The 22,155-nt window shown below is 47.2% G+C and overlaps 1 long non-coding RNA gene across 2 annotated transcripts in view; it reads right to left on the bottom strand.

Annotated features, from left to right (window-relative positions):
- LOC144753459 (uncharacterized) overlaps nt 1-22,155 on the bottom strand; it is a 294,163-nt gene that overhangs the window by 255,148 nt on the left and 16,860 nt on the right. Inside the window, exon 3 of one of the 2 annotated variants that reach the window (XR_013594369.1) lies at nt 13,667-13,862. The exons of the other annotated variant lie outside the window; for it this stretch is intronic. This is a non-coding gene — a long non-coding RNA (uncharacterized LOC144753459). Of the gene's footprint in view, nt 1-13,666; nt 13,863-22,155 lie in introns of those variants that run through there. 2 annotated transcript variants of the gene reach the window in all.

Genomic DNA, 22,155 nt, shown 5'->3' with positions numbered 1-22,155 from the left:
AGCGACTTGCCCTGCTGGAAAGCCAGGTAGAAGCAATAATACTGGGCCTCTCAGAAATCCTAGTGAGCCTCACCACACCCTGAAGCCTATCCAACACTCACATCCGACACCCTCATTCACCAACTCTAAGCATTCAAGGCCCCACAAGACCCAACGGCTCAGCTCATCCACAACCCCCCTCCCGAACCGGAAACAGAGACCCTAAAGAACCAAAGTTGTAATATCCACAAGTAAAGCGATAGATCTTGCCACCTCGTATGACACATCCACTTCTGTCACCATGAGCTCCAAGATCCAGGTTATCACCAGATTTAGAAGAGACCACCCGCCACCCCCAGATCCGCAAGACCCCCAGCCTTCCTCACTAATATCCTCAGGGCCCTGCTGATGAAGAATCGCAATAATGAAGCATCCAACACAAACTGCATGCTCATTAACTTCAGGTCGGTCACCAAACATGCAACAGAACTGGCAGAGACCATCCTTACCCATGACATAGACATCACGTTCATCACCGAAACCTGGCTAAACAAGTTCTTTGCCCAAAGTATGGACATGATTGTGCCCCCGGGCTTCGCAATCATACACAAAGACAGAAAAAAAACAGCGAGGAGGGTGTATAGCAATCACACATAAGAACAACATCTCTGTGACGGAAACTGATGCCCTAAAATACAACTCTTTCAAATGTCTAACTGCCACCATTAAGATGAGTGACAACAGACCACTACTCTGCCACCTCTTATACCCCCGCCACGAAACACCTCCTCTTTCAGTGAACACCTCTCTGACCTGATAACTCAATGCTCACTCTGTGACTCCAACAACATTATTCTAGGCAACCTCAATCTTCACTGGAATGAGGAAAATAACGCATTAATCGAAACCTTAAATGACCTCCTAAGCAACAATAACCTCATCCAACACTGCACAGAGAAAACCCACAACAGAGGCTCAATCCTCGATGCCATTATCACTTAAGCAGACATAGTCTCCATCGACCACACCTTGCCTGTTGACTGGTCTGACCGCCATATCATTCTGTTCCACATGAACCAAAGGATCCAATCCCAGCCCCGCACGCAGGATTTCCCCTCTGGGCCAGAAATCTAAGTAAGATTCTCCTTGCAGACCTGGAGGCAAGGGTAAGCTCACTCCTCCCCAACCACACTGGTGAGCTCTCAATAACAGAACTCATCTCCAACTACAACACTACTATGACTTTCATTATGGACCAAATAGCCACCCTGAAAATAAAAAGAGTCAGGAACATACCATCTAGATCGTGGTTCAACACAGACGTAAACTCCCAATGTAGAGAACTAAGAGCGGCAGAAAGACTCTGGCAAAAATACCCGTCCTCAATCCTACGAGATAGACTCAAATCAGTATGAAGGAAATACAAAAATCGCATAAAGAATGAAAAAGCTTCCTTCTTTTGTAATGCCCTTGGAAACGCTAAAACAGACCTAGCGAACTCTTCAATCTCATTAGACAAAAAACTTCCAAATCCCTTTCGACTCAAGTTGGGGCCTCCAAAGACTTGTGTGACAACTTTGCCAATTTCTTCAATGACAAAATCACCAAGATAGAACTCTCCTTGGATGTGCAAAGCGGTCTCCTAGACAGCAAATCACACCCAGGGACAGAAGATGATACTACACTCAAGCACCCCCTTAACTTATGGAAATCTTTCAATCCCATCTCCGAAGCTTAGGTCATCAAAATAATTTCCACCACCAAACCCTCAGCACGTGTCCTGGATCCCATACCTGCCTAATTGGCCAAAAAGCTCAAACTCTCCCTAGCCCCGCACTGGACCAAGATCATAAACAGCTCCTTGGGTACTGGAGTCATGCCGGACAGTCTCAAAAGTGGCCAAGTCACACTTCTACTGAAAAAAACAGGCACTGACACAAACAATCTGAATATCTTCAGCTCCATCTCCAACCTCTCTCTCCTAGTGAAAATCATGGAAAGATGTGTTCTCCGCCAACTTACTCAACACCTAGAGAACACCAACCTCATAGACCCACACCAATCGGGCTTTAGAAAAGGATGCAGTACAGAGACAGTGATACTAAATGTAATAGATGAAATGCACATATCTCTTGATACTGGCCAATGCTGCCTACTCATTCTCCTGGACCTATTGGCAGCCTTTGACACGGTTGACCACAAACTTCTCATTAAGGCACTTCAAGAAAGGGCTGGAGCAGAAGAGATGGTACTACAGTGGTCACCTCTTTTCTACAGAATTTCACCCAAAGTAAAAAAATCAAAAACTTCTTGTCGGACCTACTCCCCGTTAGAAGGGGTGTCCCTCAAAGATCAACACTCTCTCGCAACTTTTCAACATCTACATGGAACCCCTTACCACCATACTCCAAAAATCTAACATTCCCTTCCACCTCTATGCAGAAGATACCCAGATCTATCTGGAAACCTCCTCCATTGAAGACATTCAGAGACTGAAGAGCACTCTAAGAGAAGTCCAACACTTGCTATCACTGAACCACCTAAAACTCAATCAAGACAAGACAGAAATCCTACTAATCTCTAACAATGAGAAGAACCCCCAAATCACAGCATGGCTAACAGCGATTGATGCGCTCAACTATAAACCCACCTTAGCCAACTCTGCAAAATCGCTGGGAATCACCCGGGACTCTAAATTCTACATGATCAAACAAATCAAGAACACAGCAAAGAACGCCTTCCTCAACCTTAAACTACTCAACAAAATAAAAACCCTTCATGCCTCCGAATGACCTCAAACAAGCTACTCATGCACTGGGGATGTCCATACTGGACTACCGGATAGAAACTCTCACAGGATCAGACAAATCTCACCTAGCTCCCCTCAGATCAAATCTGAACGCAGCAGTCAGAATGGTCACCAGAGTAAAGAAATATGAACACATCGCCCCTGCACTTAGAGAGCTAAATTGGCTCCCCATCGAAATGCGGGCCAATTTCAGAACTGCCTTTCTCACACACACAGCGCTGTACACAGGGAAACCTGCATACCTGGCCGCCAAACTCCAGAAGGCATGTCAGACAAGAAGCCTGAGGAGTACCAACACCCTACTCCTTATACCTCAGAGAACTCGCAAACAAAAAAACGCATCTCGATCCTTCGCAGGAAATGCACCCAAAATCTGGAACTCCATACCAGTCCATATCAGGACTAACCCCTCTTACTTGCAATTCAAATGGCAGCTCAAAGACCTCCTCCTCAACCGATCTCTCCCAAATGGATAGATACAACCTAAGCACTGAAGCCTGCCCACAGCAACACAGAGACACTTTGACATTTAAACCTCTACCTCACTCTCCTCATGACTCTCTTATATTCCCCCTCCCTGGTCTAATCTCGCCACAAGTCATTGTGCTCTCTTTGACGACAAGTCTTTTCACATGCTATTGTGATAACATATCCTAAGAGTGACACTGTGCTCTCTACGACGATACTATGCAATGCGTCTTGAGTCGATCATGCTGTAAAGCGCTCTTATACCTTCGGGTCTGGCTAGCGCAATATAGAACTCTTAAATAAATAATACATAATAATAAATGTGGGTTTGGTCTATGTTTATATGCGATACAGAAACTTATTTTTATACACTACTGTGTGGTGTCTCTTTTGTGGGGTATTTATTGTGTCACTGGTGTGTGTGTTGCACAAACACTTTACACATTGCCTCTGGGATAAGCCTGACTGCTCTGCCAAGCTAACAGTGGGAGAACAGGGGTTATCTTGGGTGTGTAATTCCCTTACACTAGCTAGAGTGATGGGTACTGCCTGGCTTAGGTGCATACCCTAGCCAATCAGAAACCCCATTTCTAAAACTGACATCGCAAGCCCCGTCAACAGGATGCTTTACAATGACTCATCAGGATATCACAGTGCAAGCTTGCCACATCTCAGAACCAGCGCATCAGGTCTACTGTGCCACGCATCATCAACCCAAACCCAGGCAATACTGCACAACTTCAGATTAAGATACTTTTGTTCAGCTGGCCTAACTAGGTCAATGTATCCAGCTCACTCACCATCGTGGTTGCCTTGAACATTTTGACTTTGTTCTGGTCCGGCACAGCCAGCTATCCCATTTTAGCGCTTGCACTTTTAAAAATCAATATCTCAGGTTCTGCTTATTGTTTCTTTGTTGATCTGGTCTTGTTTTATTTATTATCAGAACTTTTTTTCTAAATTGGTGTGGTATATTTTTGTGTGGTGTTTTCACTGTGTTACTGTTTGAAGTGTTGCACACATACTTTACACACTGCCTCTAAGGTAAGCCTGACTGCTCAGTGCCACCAGAGGGTGAGTAAAAGGTTAAATTAGGGGTTGCCTGACACTTAGTCTGGCTAGAATTGTGGTTGCTGTTGACCGAGGTTTACACACAAGTCAACCAACAATACAATCTCTAACAAATCTAAAATATCTAATATTATTTGTACAAAACGTTCTCTCACCCTTTTCAAGCCAGGTTCCAGCTCTAATTATTTAAAGGAATGTCCTGCTCCTGTAAACTTTATACAACTAGTATTCTTCTCTCATTATATTCTCGAATAAGTCTAGCTCCTCATTACTCAAGATACATCAATATTGTTTTATCAAGTTAGTATCAGACCTCTTTTGTGCAATAACTCTGAAATGCTGACCATATTCAATTTCACTATGATCTTTCTAATACTCAAATTTTCCAAAGAAACATTGAAATCAATCAGATATGGGGAAAGACATGTTTCATTATTATTAATAGTGATTAGAACATTGCAAGACAGTGAATAAGAAATTGACAGCTGAGCCTAGGTAGCGCCTTCCCCAGCCGACTTTGAGAGATATGCGCAAACATATCGCCGCCCCATTGTCATAATTTCTACATATTCCCTAAACATTCTAGCATATAAATTATCCTTACAGATAATTACATCTTCTTTATGAATTTCTATTGGTTTATGATCATCATGATTTGTTAAAACATCAATATTTTTATCATTGTGCCTTGAAACATATCCCACAAGAAGCATTAAGCACACCAACAGTTTAACTAGTACTGTTAATGTTTTAATCTACATAGTTATTCCTACAATTTGACATCATCTGATGTAACCAATCTGCATTAAAGCAGACAAATAGAACAAAACACAGAACTCTTAGTGGCAACAACAAAAAGTAAGCACATCAAAAGCTTCTTCTAAAAACTATGGGGTCGATTAGGATCGCGGACGGACTTGAGTCCGTCCGCGACCCCTGTGTAGGAGGGAACGTCCGCATGGGTTGCAGCGTTCCCTCCTGTGCAATTAGGATGTGACCGCCACCCTGGTAGTCACATCCTCTATATTTAACATTGCGGCGGGTGCGGATTCAAGCTGCACCCGCCGCAATGTGAAAAACACATGCAGTGCATTTACAAGCACAAAGCGGCAGGCACCGCGCGGTGCCTGCCGCTTTCTGCATGTAAATGCAGGGGGGTACCATAGGTACCCCCCTTGTGCACCCCCCACCTCCCTTCACCCAGGGGGCCCGCACCAGGCCCCCAGAGTGAAGATCCGTATGCTTTTCCACAGCAGAGAACCCGCCGCGGAAAAGCATCTCTTCTACGCCATCCTAATATGGCTGGTGGTGTCTGATAGACACCGCCAGCTATGTTAGAGCTTTTCCGCCGCGGTCGGAAGGCGACCGCGGCGGAGAAGCTGCGGACGGAATTCCAGACCCACCGCCATCCTAATTTGGCTGTGGGTCTTTAGAGGCTCCGCAGCGGTTTTCCCGCATCCTCCGGGCCGGCGGTGGCTTCCGTCAGTTTTCGGAAAAATAATGAGGAAACATTCTCTTGACTTCCAGTCTTTTCAAAGTACAGATTAGGTTTAGGTTCAGTCACTAGGAAATTATTTTATCTAATAAAATCATCAGTTTAAAAAACATATCCTCTGTTATGTACATTTGATGATTGTGGGTGGGCTACACTGGAATCTTCGCTAGGTGATTAGTGGTATGAGTGGAGTGAAACCACATCAAGGGCTATCTGTCGACATGCCTGAGATGAATGCCACTATCCCCCTCTCCTTACATGAATGAAGGTTTTAAGGTATTTTCATTGGATGTCCGTGGCCTTAACTACCTCAACAAGTGCAGACAGGTTTGGGCTTACATCCTCCTACATGACCCAGATATCGTCATTTTACAGGAGACCCATCTTTACGGGGTAGACTGCCATACAATGACCCAACTGTGAAACCCTAGACACCACTGGGCCTACATTAATTCCAAAACACAGGGGGTGGGAATCTTATGTAAGCCACACTTCAGTCCCAACATCACAAAAGTGGTGAGGAATAGGGAGGGCCATTTTTTTACACTGCAGTTGACAAAGGGCAATGCCATCTCACATTACTTAAGATATAGGCCCCCAATACCTCACAATGTTCATACCTTTGCTGTGTTATCAGGCTGCAACTACACAGTGCCACAGAAGATATCATAGTTTAAATTTGGTCTGGGATCTTGCGATTGACAGACATACTGCTTAGTACCAGACCACAGGGGCCATGTCCGCACAGCTGAAAAGAGAGATAACGGACCTGGGCCTTGTGAATGCCTGGCATCATATCCATTTGGACGCTAGCGATTGCTCCTTTTATTCTCATGTACATACCTCTTCCTCCTGAATTGAATATCTTTTTGTGACACACTTCCTTCTTTACCCTCTTGTAACAGCCAAAACCTCCGATACCTTCTTCTCTGATCAAGCACATGTAGCCCTGGCATGGCCCTTAGTGCCTCCATGCACTGGAACCTCCTGGTGGTGGCATTTGCTACCACGGCTGCTCCATGCTCCGGTCGACCTCGGGTAAATACATAGGGGCATAGTTGACTGTTTTACCCTTAACACGGCGTAGGACATTTCTCTGCCGTTGCTGTAGGGCGGGTTCAAGGCCACCATTAAAGGGGTAATATCATTGGTAGCCATTGCTTGAAGCAGGGAGGTGCATTTAGTTGAAAAGAAACTGTCGGAAGAGATAGAGACAGTGGAAGCCCAGGACAAGGCAGCACCTACTTGGTGCCTCAAAAGACAGCTATCAGTGTTGCGATGACAATTACATGCACATCAGACAAACAAGGCAGAGCGCTCCCTTTTGGCTCTCAAACAATCTTATGAGGGGGGCAATGAAGTAGGAACCCTCCTAGCACGAAGACTATGTCAAGGACAAGCAAAAGTGCATATTTCCAAACTTAGGATGGAGACAGGGAGATGGGCAACCATGGAGTGAGATAAGAGGAGGGAGTTCCACAACTACTATCAAGCCCTATTTCACAGTGAGGAGGTCCGCCCGCTCTGATAGAAGCATATCTGGAGCAGTGTGACTGGGAGCCTATACTGTTCTGACATGAAAGATCCCGGAGGCCCCTATTTCAGTAGAGGAGCCTCGTCAGGCGCTGCGAACGCTATCGCTTGGCAAGACTCCTGGACCACATGGCATACCAGTCAGTTTTTATAGCCTGTTCCTGCCTAAACTGGTTGAACATCTGATTAGCCTGTTCAACTTCTTTACACATGGAACAGGCCTTACTCCTGGTATCACCACTGCAAAGTTATCGCTCAGCCCTAAGCCGTGCAACAACCCAGCCCTTTGCTCCTCCTCCTGTCCCATTGCCCTGTCAAATACGGATGCAAACATCTTCACTAAGATCCAGGCCACTAGGATTGAGTGTTATCTACCTTCCTGATAGATACTGATCAGGTAGGCTTCATACATAACTGATAGGGAGCAGACAATGTTCACCAGGTAGTGCAATTGGTGGAAAAAGCTCACCACCACCAGATGCCATCATGTCTTCTTCCGCTGGATGCAGAGAAGGCTTTTTTTTTTAAAACAGATTTTATTGACAAGTTGCACATATTCTGCAGAACTCGGCCAACCAGAGATATCTGCAGGACAAACTAGCACATCAAGCAAGATGCAAACAGCTTAATTGTTCTGTGAAGACAAAGATATACAATGCACAACTTAATCCCCCCTGCCTCCACCCCTAACTCCCCCCTCCCGGATCCCACCCACCCAGGTCGCATACGGTCCATCCCGTGTCTCCTGTCCAGTATATATCTAAATGACTGCACCCATATACACTCTACCAATGTCCCCTCATATCCCCTCCGGCAACTCTTCCCGGTCCATCGGTGGCTCACGTATCAGGCCCCAAAAGTCAGCCCAGCACTTCCAAATTTTATAGTGTTTTCGTGGACATCCTCAGGCTACAAAAATCAGCTGCTCCAAACCCATGCAAAAGTCCAACCCTCTCTTCCACACCACCACAGACGGGGCTCGCGGGTCTTTCCATGCCCGAGCCACATCTCTTTTGGCCAATGTGAGACCCAACAACAATAAATGTCTCTTATAAGCATTACCGCCCACCCCTTCCATCACATGCAACAGACCAAACCGCGGTGTACGGGGGAACTCCCACCCCAGAACCTCAGACAGGCAATCCCACACTCCACGCCAGAACCGATCCAGAGAGCCACAACTCCACACTGTATGCATGAATGTCCCCACTTCTTGGCCACATCTAAGACAGTCTGAAGAAGCAATCAGACCCGCCCTCCATAACCGCTCCCTAGTAAAATAAACTCTATGGAGATATTTAAATTGAATGAGCCGTAGGCGCATTGCTATGGCTGCTTCCCTAGGGGCTGCCAACGCCTCCCTCCAGTCTTCCTCCTCCAATGCCCCTACGTCCTCTACCCAAGTCTCCCTGAACTTCTGCATTGTGGGGGAGGTATGTGTGACTAGTGAGCGGTAAATGGATGTTATCTTTTTCGTCTCCAGGTCTCCCATAAATACCTTTGCTTCCAGGGAACTGAAGGTATTTAAAAAACTGCGAGCGAGGCATGCTAAATTCCCTAGATAGCTCCTGAAAGGACTTGAGCGTCGTGCCGGCCAACACATCTCCCAGCGTGGAAATTCCAATGTTGTCCCATCCCCTGAAGCCCTGCAATGCCGCTAGCCCCGGCAACCGCCCATTGTGCCACAGAGGGGTTTCACCTGTCAGGGTATTCCACCACCCCATGCGACGCAGAGCCTGCCTCCATATTTGAAACACCACCTGTGTGACCTGTGGTAGTGTCTTCCGTCTTCTGCAACTGCCCCCCATACAGAATCATGTGCAGTGTGTTAGGCCCCATGAGGCTACGCTCCAGGGCGTACGCTGGATCGCCCCTGTCCCCATACCACCACTCATTTAGAAAAAGGAGATGCGAGGCCTGATAGTAAGACAGTATATCGGAAGTTGCCAAACCCCCACAATAAGTAGGCAAAACACAGGTACGCAGCGCTACTCGTACCGTGCCCCGCGCCCAGAGAAACTGCCCTGCAGAGAAGGCTTTTGACTGGGTAAACCGGGTTTATTGGGCTTTTCTGTGTGTGGTCTTGATTAAAATAGGGATGGGCCCTAAGATGGTCTCCAGAATCTGTGGTCACCATATTAGTCTTAGGACAAAACACAGACCCCATCGTAATTCATAGGGGCACGAGCCAGGGATGCCCGTTGTTACCACTCTTGTTTGCCGTGGCTCTGGAACCCTTGGCCATTACCATCCGTCACACCAAAGACACAAGAGGTATAATGTTTGGGGGTCACATACACAAGAATAACCTATTCACGGATGATTTGCTCCTTACACTTTTGCAGCCTCACTCCCAGTGGTAGTCTCTAGCCTCAAGACATTTACGGCCATATCTTTAACTTAGACGTTGGGTGCTCAATCCCACCGTATATCCTGAGGCCATTCAACTATATACTCCTTTTGAGAAGTTACTGAGCACCTGTGAGTAATCACGTGGGCTCATCTCCAGCACATACACCACAATAAACCCACGTGCCACTAAGAGCCAAGCTGGCAGAGCAACTCATAAAACAGCACTCAGCAAATATCAAGGAAGACAAGAAAGCAGCCATCACCACCCACATCAACTCCACAGCCAAACACACAAAGGAACACGTCAAAGAATTCTCCAAACCAACAGCCACAGATAACACCATCCACCCCTCCAAAGAACTCAGCGACAACCTCTCAGACTACTTCCACAGCAAGACCACCAAAATCTACAGCAATTTCCATCTCCAACCTGCTCCCCTCAACCCCAACAACCTCTACAAACCAGCGAACATCAGCCAAACCATTACCAGCTGGTCTCCACTCAACGCCCTGACCAACTCAGCCATCATAAAACCACCTACTTGGCACCTCACAATCAGGATTCCATGCCCACCACAGCACAGAGAATACACTGATTGTCACCAAAGAGGACATCAGAACAATCCTCGACCACAGAGAAACTGTGGCCATGAGCCTCCTCGATCTCTCTGCGGCGTTCAACACTGTCTCCCATTACACCCTCATCAACAGACTCTACAACATAGGCATACAGCAAGACGCCCTCAAGTAGATCGACTCCCTCCTTAAAGGAGGAACACAGAGCGTCCGACTGCCTCCCTTCACCTCCACCCCCAAAAATATCATATCCGGCGTACCGCAAGGATCATCCATCAGCACTGCCCTATTCAGCATCTACATGAACCCCCTCACAGATGTCATCAGATTCCACGGACTCAACATAATTTCCTATGCAGACAACACCAAGGACCCCTCCAACACCAAAACAAACTTCTGTAAAGCCATAACCAACGTAGCAAAAGGGATGAGTGACAACAGCCTCCAATCCAACTCTAACAAAACTGTAGTACTGATCTTTGGAAGAACACCTCCGCATGGGACCACAGCTAATGGCCTGCAGAACTCAGACCGACACCCACACCAACCGACCATGCATGCAACCTCGGCATCATCCTCAACAGCCAACTGATCATTAAGCAACAAATCAACACAGTTGCCCTCTCCTGCTTCCACACACTTCACATGCTCCACAGAATCTTCAGCTGGATCCCAAACAACACCAGAAAGACTGTCATTAATGCCCTCATCACCAGCTACCTCAACTACGGCAATGCATCTATGCCGGCATCTCCATCTAGATCCTTTGAAGACTCCAGACCATAGATCATACAGAATTCCACAGCCAGACTCATCGTGAACCTCCCCAAACAAACCCACACTGCCCCCCAATTGAGAGACCTCCACTGGCTCCCTATCCAAAGAGATGCCAGTTCAAGATCCTCATACACGCCAACAAAGCCCTCTGAACTTCCATCAACCCTCTAGACACCTGTGCTCCTCTTCACTTGCCCTCGCACACAACTCCGTATCCATCACAGCCACAGGGGAGGGTGCTACTTCTACTGCATTGGTGGCAAGACCTTGAACAACTTCCCCTACAGCTCCGTACAGCCCCCTCGCTGGCAGACTTCAGAAAGGGACAGGCTCTTCAAAAAAGTTAAGATATTGTAAGCAGGGATGCCGCACAAATATACCACCTATCAGTGACAGTGTTGAGCTTTACAAATGGTGGTTGATTGATTGATACAGCACTCGGCACCTGCCCATACACATCTGTATCAGTTCCAGTGGGATAAGGTTGATACAGAAGAGATAAAGCCTAAACAATGGAACACTTTGTGGATCAACATATCATAGTCTCTTCCTTCAGGAAACAGCATACAAACTCATGTTTCAATGGTACTACACACCAACCTGACTGTTCACCATCTACACTGGGTACTCTGACCTCTGTTGGTGATGCCACAAGGCCCTTGGTTACTTTCATAACATTGGGTGGGTGTGCACCTCGATCATACCTTTTGGAAGGAGGTTCTTAGCCATATTAAAGCCACAGAGGGATATCCCCACCCTAGCCCAGTGGCTTTCCAGATTATGGCATATTTTGGTTATAGAATAACTCTCTCATAACCTAACTAGAACCAATACTAAATTCCAAGCTGGATGGCATCCCTGCTTTCAATATCTTATCCACATAGAGTTCACCTGCTTTAAACCTCTTCGACGTAGGGTATTTCAGCTGTTTCCTTGACACTCACTGGGGGATGGTGCACACAATGCGACACCACCCCCACATCATGGTCTTGGGCTGTGCCACCTCACAACACGTGGCAGAACCTCACAGATATATTATGTCACCTAAATGGTTCTGTACTCTGTAGGAAATATTGTTGTTTCGCTGACTATTTGTGGCTTGGATCTCTTTTTGTTCCTCTATTGCTTTTCGTTAATATGTGCCTTCCAGGGACCTGGCATATGACTGCAATGTTTAGCATGACCTGTGTCTTTAGCCCCCTTTGCATTGCTGAGACATCAAGAAGATTAATGGTAGGAATGGCAGGAATAATGTAATGCTAAACCCTTTATCATTCATTGGTGCTGGACTTCTGGTGCCGTTGTATAGCATGTGTGTTCTATCTCATCTTTCCAACAAAGATTCATACCAAAAAACCTCTTTCTATTTCAGCTTCGTTTTTTTGTCCTAACTCAGTTTTCTAAGGTGGTCCTCAGTTACTTTGGCCCTGATTACAATCTTGGTGGACAGGGTTAGTCCGTCCCAAACGAGACCGATACCCCGTCTGCCCTATTACAATTCCACTGTATCCTATGGAACTTGTAATAAGGTGGACGGGATATCCGTCACGTTTGAGTATTCCATCCACCAATATCGTAATCAGGCCCTCAGTTTTAATTTCAGATTCTAAATCACTCCCAAGCTTTACCTGACACTTTTTCATTAAGAGGTAATCCACCTTGCAATGTTTCACTGTGTGACAGAAAAAGGGCAGGAATGTGCTATGGTTAACACTATACCACACATTACTGTTCTTTCCTTGTGGTGGCACACAATGGTGTATGTATGTATGTATGTAAATGTATTGCGACTTATATAGCGCACGTATCACCCGAAGGTATCAAGGCGCTTGCTTAGGGAACCCGTCCTGGTATTTCCCTGTGAGATACCCCGGCAGGGTATCCACAAGGTGAAAGCCAGGCATCCCGCCGCGAGGGGCCGTAGTGGAGATTAAGCAAGCTATTGCCCAGAGTCGCAGAGTGTGACCCCGTGAGTCGAGTAGGCACCAGAGCGAGAATTGTCGAGTCCGTGGAATTTTGAGCCCGAGACCCGCCGAGGCGGGGAATCAAACCCTGGTCCACGGCCGATCTCAGCTTCCGGGTCTGCCGCCTCTAACCACTGAGCCACGCTTCTCTGGTCTGCCTAGAGCCAATGTAGGCACCCTTGCACCATGGTGCAAGAGTGCCTGCATTCTAAGTAGAATTGTTGTGCAGGAAGGGACACCTTTCTGCACAAAAACAATCCTCTGAGACATTTCCCTCTTTCTACGTGTGTTATAGAATACAGCACACATATAAAGAGGAAAAAACGAGGATAAATTAAAATATTTCTCCTTGCGATGCCTCACCTGTGGAGGCATAGCATTTTAACGTATTCCCAGGTCTACCAGAAATGGTAAATCTGGGAATGCAGAATAATTGATTGAAGAGCTGCGCACTGCATGTACACTTATATTCTGAGTAAGTTAGAAGTTTTGTAGGTGCTCTTAGGCTTCACCCATCACCCTCGGGCGAATGACTAAACTTAGAAAATGCGTGTGATCAATGGACCATTGATAACATCCCCAAGGCACTCAATCCGGTGTTTTTCCTCCAAAAATTCAAATGAGAAATTGATATTTGGACATTCAAAATGTATTTATTTTCATACGTTGATTGTTTGTCAAATTAGTATGATTTACTAAATCAAGCCGAATATTTCATTCATATCATTATAATTAATTTCTGACAAAACCATTCCTGGTCAGAGGTATATTTCTATTTCAAACGTTCGAAGACTTAGCTCCAATGCATTTCGGGCTCTGGCCCTTCATCGGGGAGCATCTATGATAAAAAAACAATGATAACGCTATTGTAATATTCATGTGTAACTCGGAAGTTGAACAACAATACAGTCACCTGAATCACGCAAATATAAACCATTTAAAAATAAAACAATTTAACTTGACTATACGACGTACATTCATTAGCAGATATAAAATAAACGATATAACATATTCGCAGTTAAAGTCACCCTAAAGGACTGAAGTTAAATTCCTGGCCGCTAACAATGTTATTCCTGCGCGTTATAAAAACGATGCTACATGTTTAACTTACATATCTCCGTGTTTCATGGAATTCCAATGTCGCGGCTCGACCAAATTCAACCGGAAGTATTCCGGCGGTTGTCAAACTACAGCCGGGTTAGGCTGGGTGATATCCTAGTATTAGAAGAAGGACTGTGGTGTCCAGACACCTATGGAGCTAGAAGGCAGACTCCATGCGTGCGCACGGGAATGCGCCAGAATCCAAGGGTGGATGTCAGGTGTGGCTGGTTCAGGTAAGAGAGGTGGGGAAGTGGGGAGGGGCGGGTGGGAGTCAAAAGACTACAGAACGGGGTAAATAAAATTAAAAAATGGTTTTATTTATTTTTTATTTTCCCCATTCCGGTGTCTGTCGGCTCCCCCCTTCTGACCTGAACCTGGTGGATGTTTGGGAACCCCAATGTTCCACCCATGAAACGCCTCCCTGGGGCAGAGTACCGCAACACAGTGGTTTGCGAAGTGTTGCATTACTCTAGATTTATCAAGCTACTCAGGGCCACGCCCGGTGGCCTTGAGTGGATTGATAAATCTGACTTAGTATTTGCGTCTACCATGTGTGGCACAAGGGCGAAGCAACTCAATTATAAATATGCCCCTATCTTTATTTCTCCTACTTTGTTCCTCTTTCCATGTGCGCTGCATTCTGCAGCACACATAGAAAGAGGAAAATGCCTCAGAGGATTGCTGTTGGGCAGGAAGGTGTCCTTTTCTGCACAAAAACATCCTACTACAAACCTTGCACCACATGCACCATGGTGCAAGGGTGCATGCATTGGCACTGGGCAGCACATTGTGTACCAGTGCAAGGTAAGGATAAGAATGTGCCATATAATGTTAAATACGGCACATTCCTGCCCTTTACCTTTCATGCAGCACAGCAAGGTGGCTTGCGTCCTTGCATGGATTCTTGATAAATCTGTCCCTCATTATCCTCTGTGTGTTGTGTGTCTTATTCATCAGTTTCATTCACTACTTCACCTTTTCACCTTTCATCCAGGCAGCCCTTTCGGACATGCTTATGAATCACAATCCAATCCCCAGCATTGAGCCTATGACACCTTATAGCTTTTTTTTTTTAAAGCGTATTTATTGGCATTTCAGAAAATAAACAGGCATAGAAGACAATGTAATTTGTAAAATGTAAATTGATACTTATATAGCGTACTACTCACCCGTAAGGGTCTCAAGGCGCTTGTACCAATACCGCTGTGGAACCCATCCTGGCTTTCCCTGTGAGGTGTCCACTCCTGGGCACCCCCAAGGTGGAGGCTAGGCATCCTTAGCGTTGTGGGCGCCGTTGTGGAGATTAAGCAAGCTATTGCCCAGAGTTGCAGAGTGGAACTCCATGATTGGAATAGGCACAGAGGCGAGAATTATCAGGTCCGTGGAATTTTGAGCCCAAGTTCCGCCGAGGTGGGGAATTGAACCCTGGTCCCGGTTTAGACCTCTGCATCAGGGTCTGCCGCTCTAACCATACTAACCATTGAGCCACACTACACCTTTCTACAATGGCATCAAATCGCGACATAGGAAAATGCTTACATCGTTTAAGTATCAAAGCAAACCTTCAACAGATAACACCTATTGCATAAACACAGCCACAGTGTATACCATCACAGCATGACAACAAGAGATCTACAGAGGTCAGAACATCTTGGTCGGGGGACCCTACCCGGGGCCAACACCTTTAATCTCCATGTATGCAGCCTGTCCAAACGCGTGCAGGCGCATGATGTATATCCTCCACTAAAGTAATTATGCGTCCCCAGTCAAAACACCCACCCATGTATGTGTGTCTGTACCCACTACATCTGATGTGTCCTGTGTGGGCCTCTTGTCCAGAAACAGTGACCAAATGTTTTTAGGTCTGTTACGTGGGGGCAACAGTTCGCTGTATAGTTCAGTTTGTGTGCTGCAATATATCATTTCGTTAGTCCATTGCGTCAATGTCGGGACAGGGCCTCACATCCAATAGAGCGCAACGCACCTTCTGGCTAGGAGGAAGGCCATAATGACCAACCTTCGAAGATCCTTCCGGAGGGGTTTAGAATAACCCAGAATCGCCAATAAGGGTTCCGGGGACAGAGTTAAATCAGTGACCCTATTCACTTCCTCGTATACCTTGCACCAAAAGGAGAGGCGATCCCTGAACAAGACCATGCCACATGTAGGAAATCTGCCACCTGCGCTCCGCATCTATCACAGGGAGGACTCTCTCGAAGACCGTATCTGTGAAGTTTTTCCGGGGTATAGTAAACCCTGTTCAGGAATTTAAAATGTATCAACCTGTGATGGCCATTGAGTGATATTCTCTTTGTGCTAGAGCAGCAGTATAGCCATTTCTCGTCTGTCAGGTCTATAGCTAAGTCACTCTGCAATTCCAAGCGAGGTTTAGCATATTCCGCCGTCCTTTCTGAGAGGGGAATGTGATACAGATTGGGTACCAATTTAGCAGGGGACTTAGCGTCAACAACGTAGGCTAAGGCCCTAACCTCTGGGGGCTCCATCATGTCCTCCCCTAGAAGGTCCTTAAGCGCATGCCTCACCCTGTAGAACTGAAAACGTAGCAATAGCGGATGGGAAACGTCCTCCATCTCAATCTCTTCCTATGAGCGTGCGGTACCTTCCGAGAAAAGATCCCCCATATTGTGTATATTCAATGAACCCATCGCAGCCAACACCTCCTTGTCCATACATGGAGCCAGCCAGGAGCACCAAGCCAGGAGGGCCTTCGGGGCATACAACAAGCTGCAAGCCTGTACGTCCATCATATGGTGCCAAGCGTGTGTGACCGAATTCAGCGAGTCTAGAAGACCAGTACGGCGATCCCGAGGTCAGGACAGCAACGCAGGGAGGGGGACAGGGGCCGCTACAATAGATTCTATGCGTATATGCAGGATATTCTCTGGGCCATGGATCCAGTGGTAGGCATGCGAGCTTTGTGCAGACCGATAATAAAGTTCTAGGGGCCAGATGTAGGTAATCTGATTTTACCGATTCTTAAATACCGAATTTTACCGATTCGGTATTCAAAAATCGGTAAATGAGATGTAGGGAAAAAATCGGTATTTTTTACCGAATCGGTAAAAATCGGTATCGGACTTTCGGAATTTACCGAATCGGTATTTACCGAATCGGTATTTACCGAATCGGTATTTCCCATTCACCCCTATGGGCCAAAAGGCCCATAGGAATGCATTGGAAATACCGAATCGGTAAATACCGAATCGGTAAATACCGATTCGGTAAATTCCGAATCGGAAAGCAAGCAAAAGTGAAACTAATGAAAACAGCCAATCAGGTGCTACCACCCTCCCCCTCCCTACCAGGAAGTGGCTACCCAGGCAGCTGCAACTCATTAGAAGGTTCTGGAAAGGCAGTCAGAGCTGAGCAGAGACACAGAGCAGCAGGGAGTGATTTTTGGGAGTTTACAACAGGGAAAAAGGCAAGCAGCAGTGAGAGACAGAAGGCAGAGAGGAAAAGGAAAGTTAAGTTTAGCAGCATGGAGCTGCAGGTACTTGTGGAGGAGGTGGTGAGAGTCCACGAACAACTATTTGGCAGGCACTCCCTCACTGTACCTGAGTCAGCAAAACGCAAGATGTGGCTTGCTATTGGAGAAAGGGTCAATGCAGTGGGAGTCACAAGCAGGAGCATTGATGACCTGAAGAAACGCTTCTATGACATCAGGAGCCTCACAAAAAAAAAGATGTCAGAGCTATATAAGCAGGCTGGTGTCACCGGTGGAGGCAGGAACCCAGCGCCCCCCCTGACTGACCTGGAGGAGTTGGTGGCCTCAACCATCGAGCCAGACAGTGTTGTGAGACTCGGAGATGTGGACAGCTCAGCCAGAACTACAGGAAAAGGTAAAACGCATTCGCAGCATGACACCCCATACCAACCTGCTTCCCCTAACCCTTTGTGCACAGGCCAACCCCAGTCCAGTACTGCTAGCACTATACAGGAGCAATGCATTATGGGAAATGTAGTCAGCTAATGTAAGACCATGTGTAACTGCACAGACATCAGCAAGGCAGTGAAAGTAAAGCAGAAAAATGAAAGTTAACTGTGTAAAGCATTTATTGTAGTGACTGTGACACAGTAGCACTCAGTTGACATACGCTTATTTATACCTAGGGGCAACATCAGGCAGTCGAGCCACAGCAACAGAGGGGACTGCACCAGCGAGGTAGGAGAGTGACGAGGCAGGGCCAAGCCATGTACAAGCCTCGCAGGAGGGAGAAGACACAACTGCCATCTCCCAGGAAGAGGAGACAGTCCAGACCCCCGAGTTTCCCCACTCCCCACACCTTTCACAATCCCCTCCATTGCTTTTCTCTCCTGAGACCTCCCCATCACTGTTACTGTCTGTACCTGCACCCTCACCAGCCAGGAGGCGAGTCATGGCCCCACTGCCATTGATGGAGGCAGCAGAGGGTGAGGCTCAAGCCACTGTATCAGTGAGTCCTGCTGCACTGCAGCCCACCACTGAGTCTTTCACCTCGCGCAGACGGCAACGCAGGCCCAGCAGTGCAGGTGGACCTGGAGAGGGCACTGTGTTCCGTGGGATGGAGGGGAGCATGGTGCGCATACAACGCATGCAGGGGAAATCCATACAGGCCTGCCACCGCCAATTTCGGATCCTAAATGACAAAATTGGAGACATGGGGAAGGGCATCAGTGACATTGTGGAAACCAATAGGGAGGTAGCAAAAACAAATGCCGACCTTGCTGCAGGAATGCAGCAAATGAGCAATTCCATCACCCAGCTGTGCTCAAAACTGGACAGCCTGGAACACACAAGGTGCAGGGACGCCCGTGTCCACAATAGGGCCATGAATCGTCTGGCCGCTGCCACATCCCAGCTATGCCGTAGAGGCATTAACATGCAGGAGAGCCTCACACAAAACACGGCCGAGGTCACCAGGGGCATGGCCAGGATCACTAGTGCCCTCGAGGCCATGATCATATCACACACTGCAATGAATCCTGCCGTGGATGTGGCAGAGGGAGACGACAGCAGTAGCCGCAGCAGCTTGGCAAGCGCTGTAGTTGAGCCACGTAGGAGCAGCCCCACGCCCAGCTGAGGCTGCAGGCCATGCGGAAAGCAGTGACCAACATCCCAGTGGCTCTGGGAAGCGCGGGCGCAAGTGACTTTGCCGGTGTGGGTGAAGTAACCCAGGACATGCAGTCCCCACATTTATTATGTTTGATTTGTTGCACTTCAGTGCATGAACGTTGTGGCAACATTAAATTACGTTCTTCTCATTCACAACCTGTCTGTGTCTCATTACTTACTCAGAAATAGTTGCGTGCAATCTCCTCGCGTCTGTATCTACCATCACTTGGTGTTGTCACTCCAGCAGGTTGTGTTTCAGGTACAGCAATGTCATCGTCATGATCCTCATAGTCAGACAACTCCACCTCAGTACCCTTCTTAACAGCAAGGTTGTGCAACATGGCACAGGCAGCAATTATCTTACAGCAGGTGATGGGGGTATACTGCCTTGCACCTCCACTCTTGTGCAAGCATCTGAATCTGCTTTTCCAGATGCCAAAGGTCCGTTCAACAACATTCCGTGTGCTTTTGTGGGCCCGGTTATATCTCCTTTGGCTGGGTGTTGAGGGGTTGAGGTAGGGGGTGAGTATAAATGAGCGGAGGGCATATGCACTGTCTCCTAAAAGGAAAAGGGAATAATACATTACTCACATGCATACATGAACTTCTTACTGCAATAGGTATTATGATGGTCAGACACTGTGCATAGATGCCGCTGTTTTGAAAAATATAGGAGTCGTGGGTACTCCCAGGGAATTTTGCCACAATGTCGGTGATGGCGCACTTTGCATTGCAAATCACCTGCACATTGATGGTGTGGGTTGACTTCCTGTTCCTTTAGATATATTCTGTGGCAGCAGGGGGACAAATGGGAATGTGTGTGCCATCTATGCAGCCAATTATATTGGAAAATCGAGCCATCTGGTAAAAGTCAGATTTTGTTTGCACCAGTTCAGCATGGGTAGCAGGAAAAGATATGTAATGCTCCATCCTGTGTAACATGGCGTCTAGAAATTTGTTGAAAGACCTTGACAGGCTGCTCTGGGTCACCCCACCTACCGCAGCAACCACGCTCTGGTAGCTCCCAGAAGCAAGCAGGTGGAGGCTGCACAGCACCTGCACATGTGGTGGAATTGCATGTGCCCTTGGGGTAGTGTGCTGCAACAGTGGTTGGAGGTCCCTGATGAGCTCCAAGATGGTGTCTGGGGCCAACCTGTACCTCTGCAGTATCTCTGCCTCAGTGAGCATGAACAAGGTGACCCTCTGCCTGTAGACCTGCTCCTCTCTCTGCCATTCCCTCTCTCCTTCCTCCTGTAGCCGTAGCCGTCTTGCAATGACATAAAATGCCGCCATTGTGCAAACAGAAGTGCATTTTGGGTCCATTTTTATAGGTTCCACCTGGTTACCACCTGATTCCAATCCATGGTACATACCGACTCTTAAATACCGAATTTCAGGCAAATTCGGTATTTCAGAGCTTCCCTACATCTCAATATCCATTTTTACCACTTCTTATTTACCGATTCGGTATTTTACCGATTCGGTAACTTTACCGATTTGGTAAATTTTCCGATTCGGTAAATTTACTGAATCGCAAACCGTTGCGAATCGGTAAATTTACCGATTCGGTATTATTTCCGATTCGGTATTTTACCGATTCGGTAAATTTACCGACTCGGACTATTTTCGCTCTCCTACATCCCGAAAGCTCAATACCAGTCGGTAGCGGCCGAAAATACCGATTTTCGGCCGTTACCGACCGGTAAAGGGCTTCCTACATCTGGCCCTAGGTCCGGGGCGTTCAGGCCGCCCTCCGAGTATGGCCGGGTGGGAATTTTCAACGCCACCCTCGGCTGTTTTCCAGCCCAGGCCAGACGAACCATCAACGAGTGTATTTGCTGGAAGAATGATTTGGACAGCACCATAGGAATATTACTAAACAGGAACAAGAAATGAGGTAACACCATCATTTTAATGAGGGAGATCCCTCCCATCAGTGGCAATGGCAGAGCGATCCACCGTTCGATATCATCTTCCAGTTTGATGATGGCCACACCATAGTTCTCCATCAGTACTACCTGCGAGTCCATATGCAGACGTATACCTAGGTATCGCACCGCTTCAGTAGTCCACTGAAGTGGGTATTCCGGAACCACCCTCTTTGTAGCCGGTGTTAGTGGAAACATAATAGAGTTATTCCAATTCACATGGATACCAGAAAGGGAGCTGAACAAGACCACCTCTCGTAACACCTTAGAAAGGTGGTCCTCCGGGTCCCGAATAGATGAGAGGGTATCGTCTGCGTACGTAGACACAGTCAGATTGTATGTGGGGAATCGTATGCCCCTGTGCTCGTGGTATTCCCTTAGGGCGCATGCAAGGGGCTCGGCCATGAGTGCATAGAGTATGGGGGATAGGGGGCATCCTTGTCTCTTACCCCTGCTGATTTGAATAGGGTCTGTGGTCAACGTTCCAATCCGGATGCGAGCCGTGGGTGAAGTATACAGTGTCGTTAATAGCTAAAGGAACAGCGCTCCCACACCCATTTGACTTAAGACCTGTCTCATGAAAGGCCACTCAACGGAGTCGAAGGCCTTTTCCATTTCTAAAAAGACTGCCACTGCAGGCACCTCCGGGCCCGTATGTTGGAAAGCTGCGAACACTGTCCTAAGATTATAAGTGAGATTGCGATTGGGAATGAAGCCTGCCTGTTCAGGGGCACCATCGAGTTAACCATGGGACTGAGATGGTTTGCTATCAACTTGGCGAATATGTTCGCGTCGATGTTTAGTAACGACAGCGGTCGGTACGAGGCGCAATCTCCCGGGGGTTTCCCCGGTTTAAGAATGGCGACTAGTATCACCTCGCGCATAGTAGGCGGCATCGCTCCGGAGTCCGCTATGACCTCAAACAGTTCTAGCAACCGTGGCACCAGAAGATCTGCAAAAGCCTTATAGAAGGCCATGGTAAGGCCATC

The sequence above is a fragment of the Lissotriton helveticus genome, chromosome 5_1, assembly GCF_964261635.1.
Source record: "Lissotriton helveticus chromosome 5_1, aLisHel1.1, whole genome shotgun sequence".
Classification (NCBI taxonomy): Eukaryota; Metazoa; Chordata; class Amphibia; order Caudata; family Salamandridae; genus Lissotriton; species Lissotriton helveticus.
Note: the sequence above shows the minus strand (reverse complement) of the source record. Positions and strands in the feature narration are given on the sequence as shown.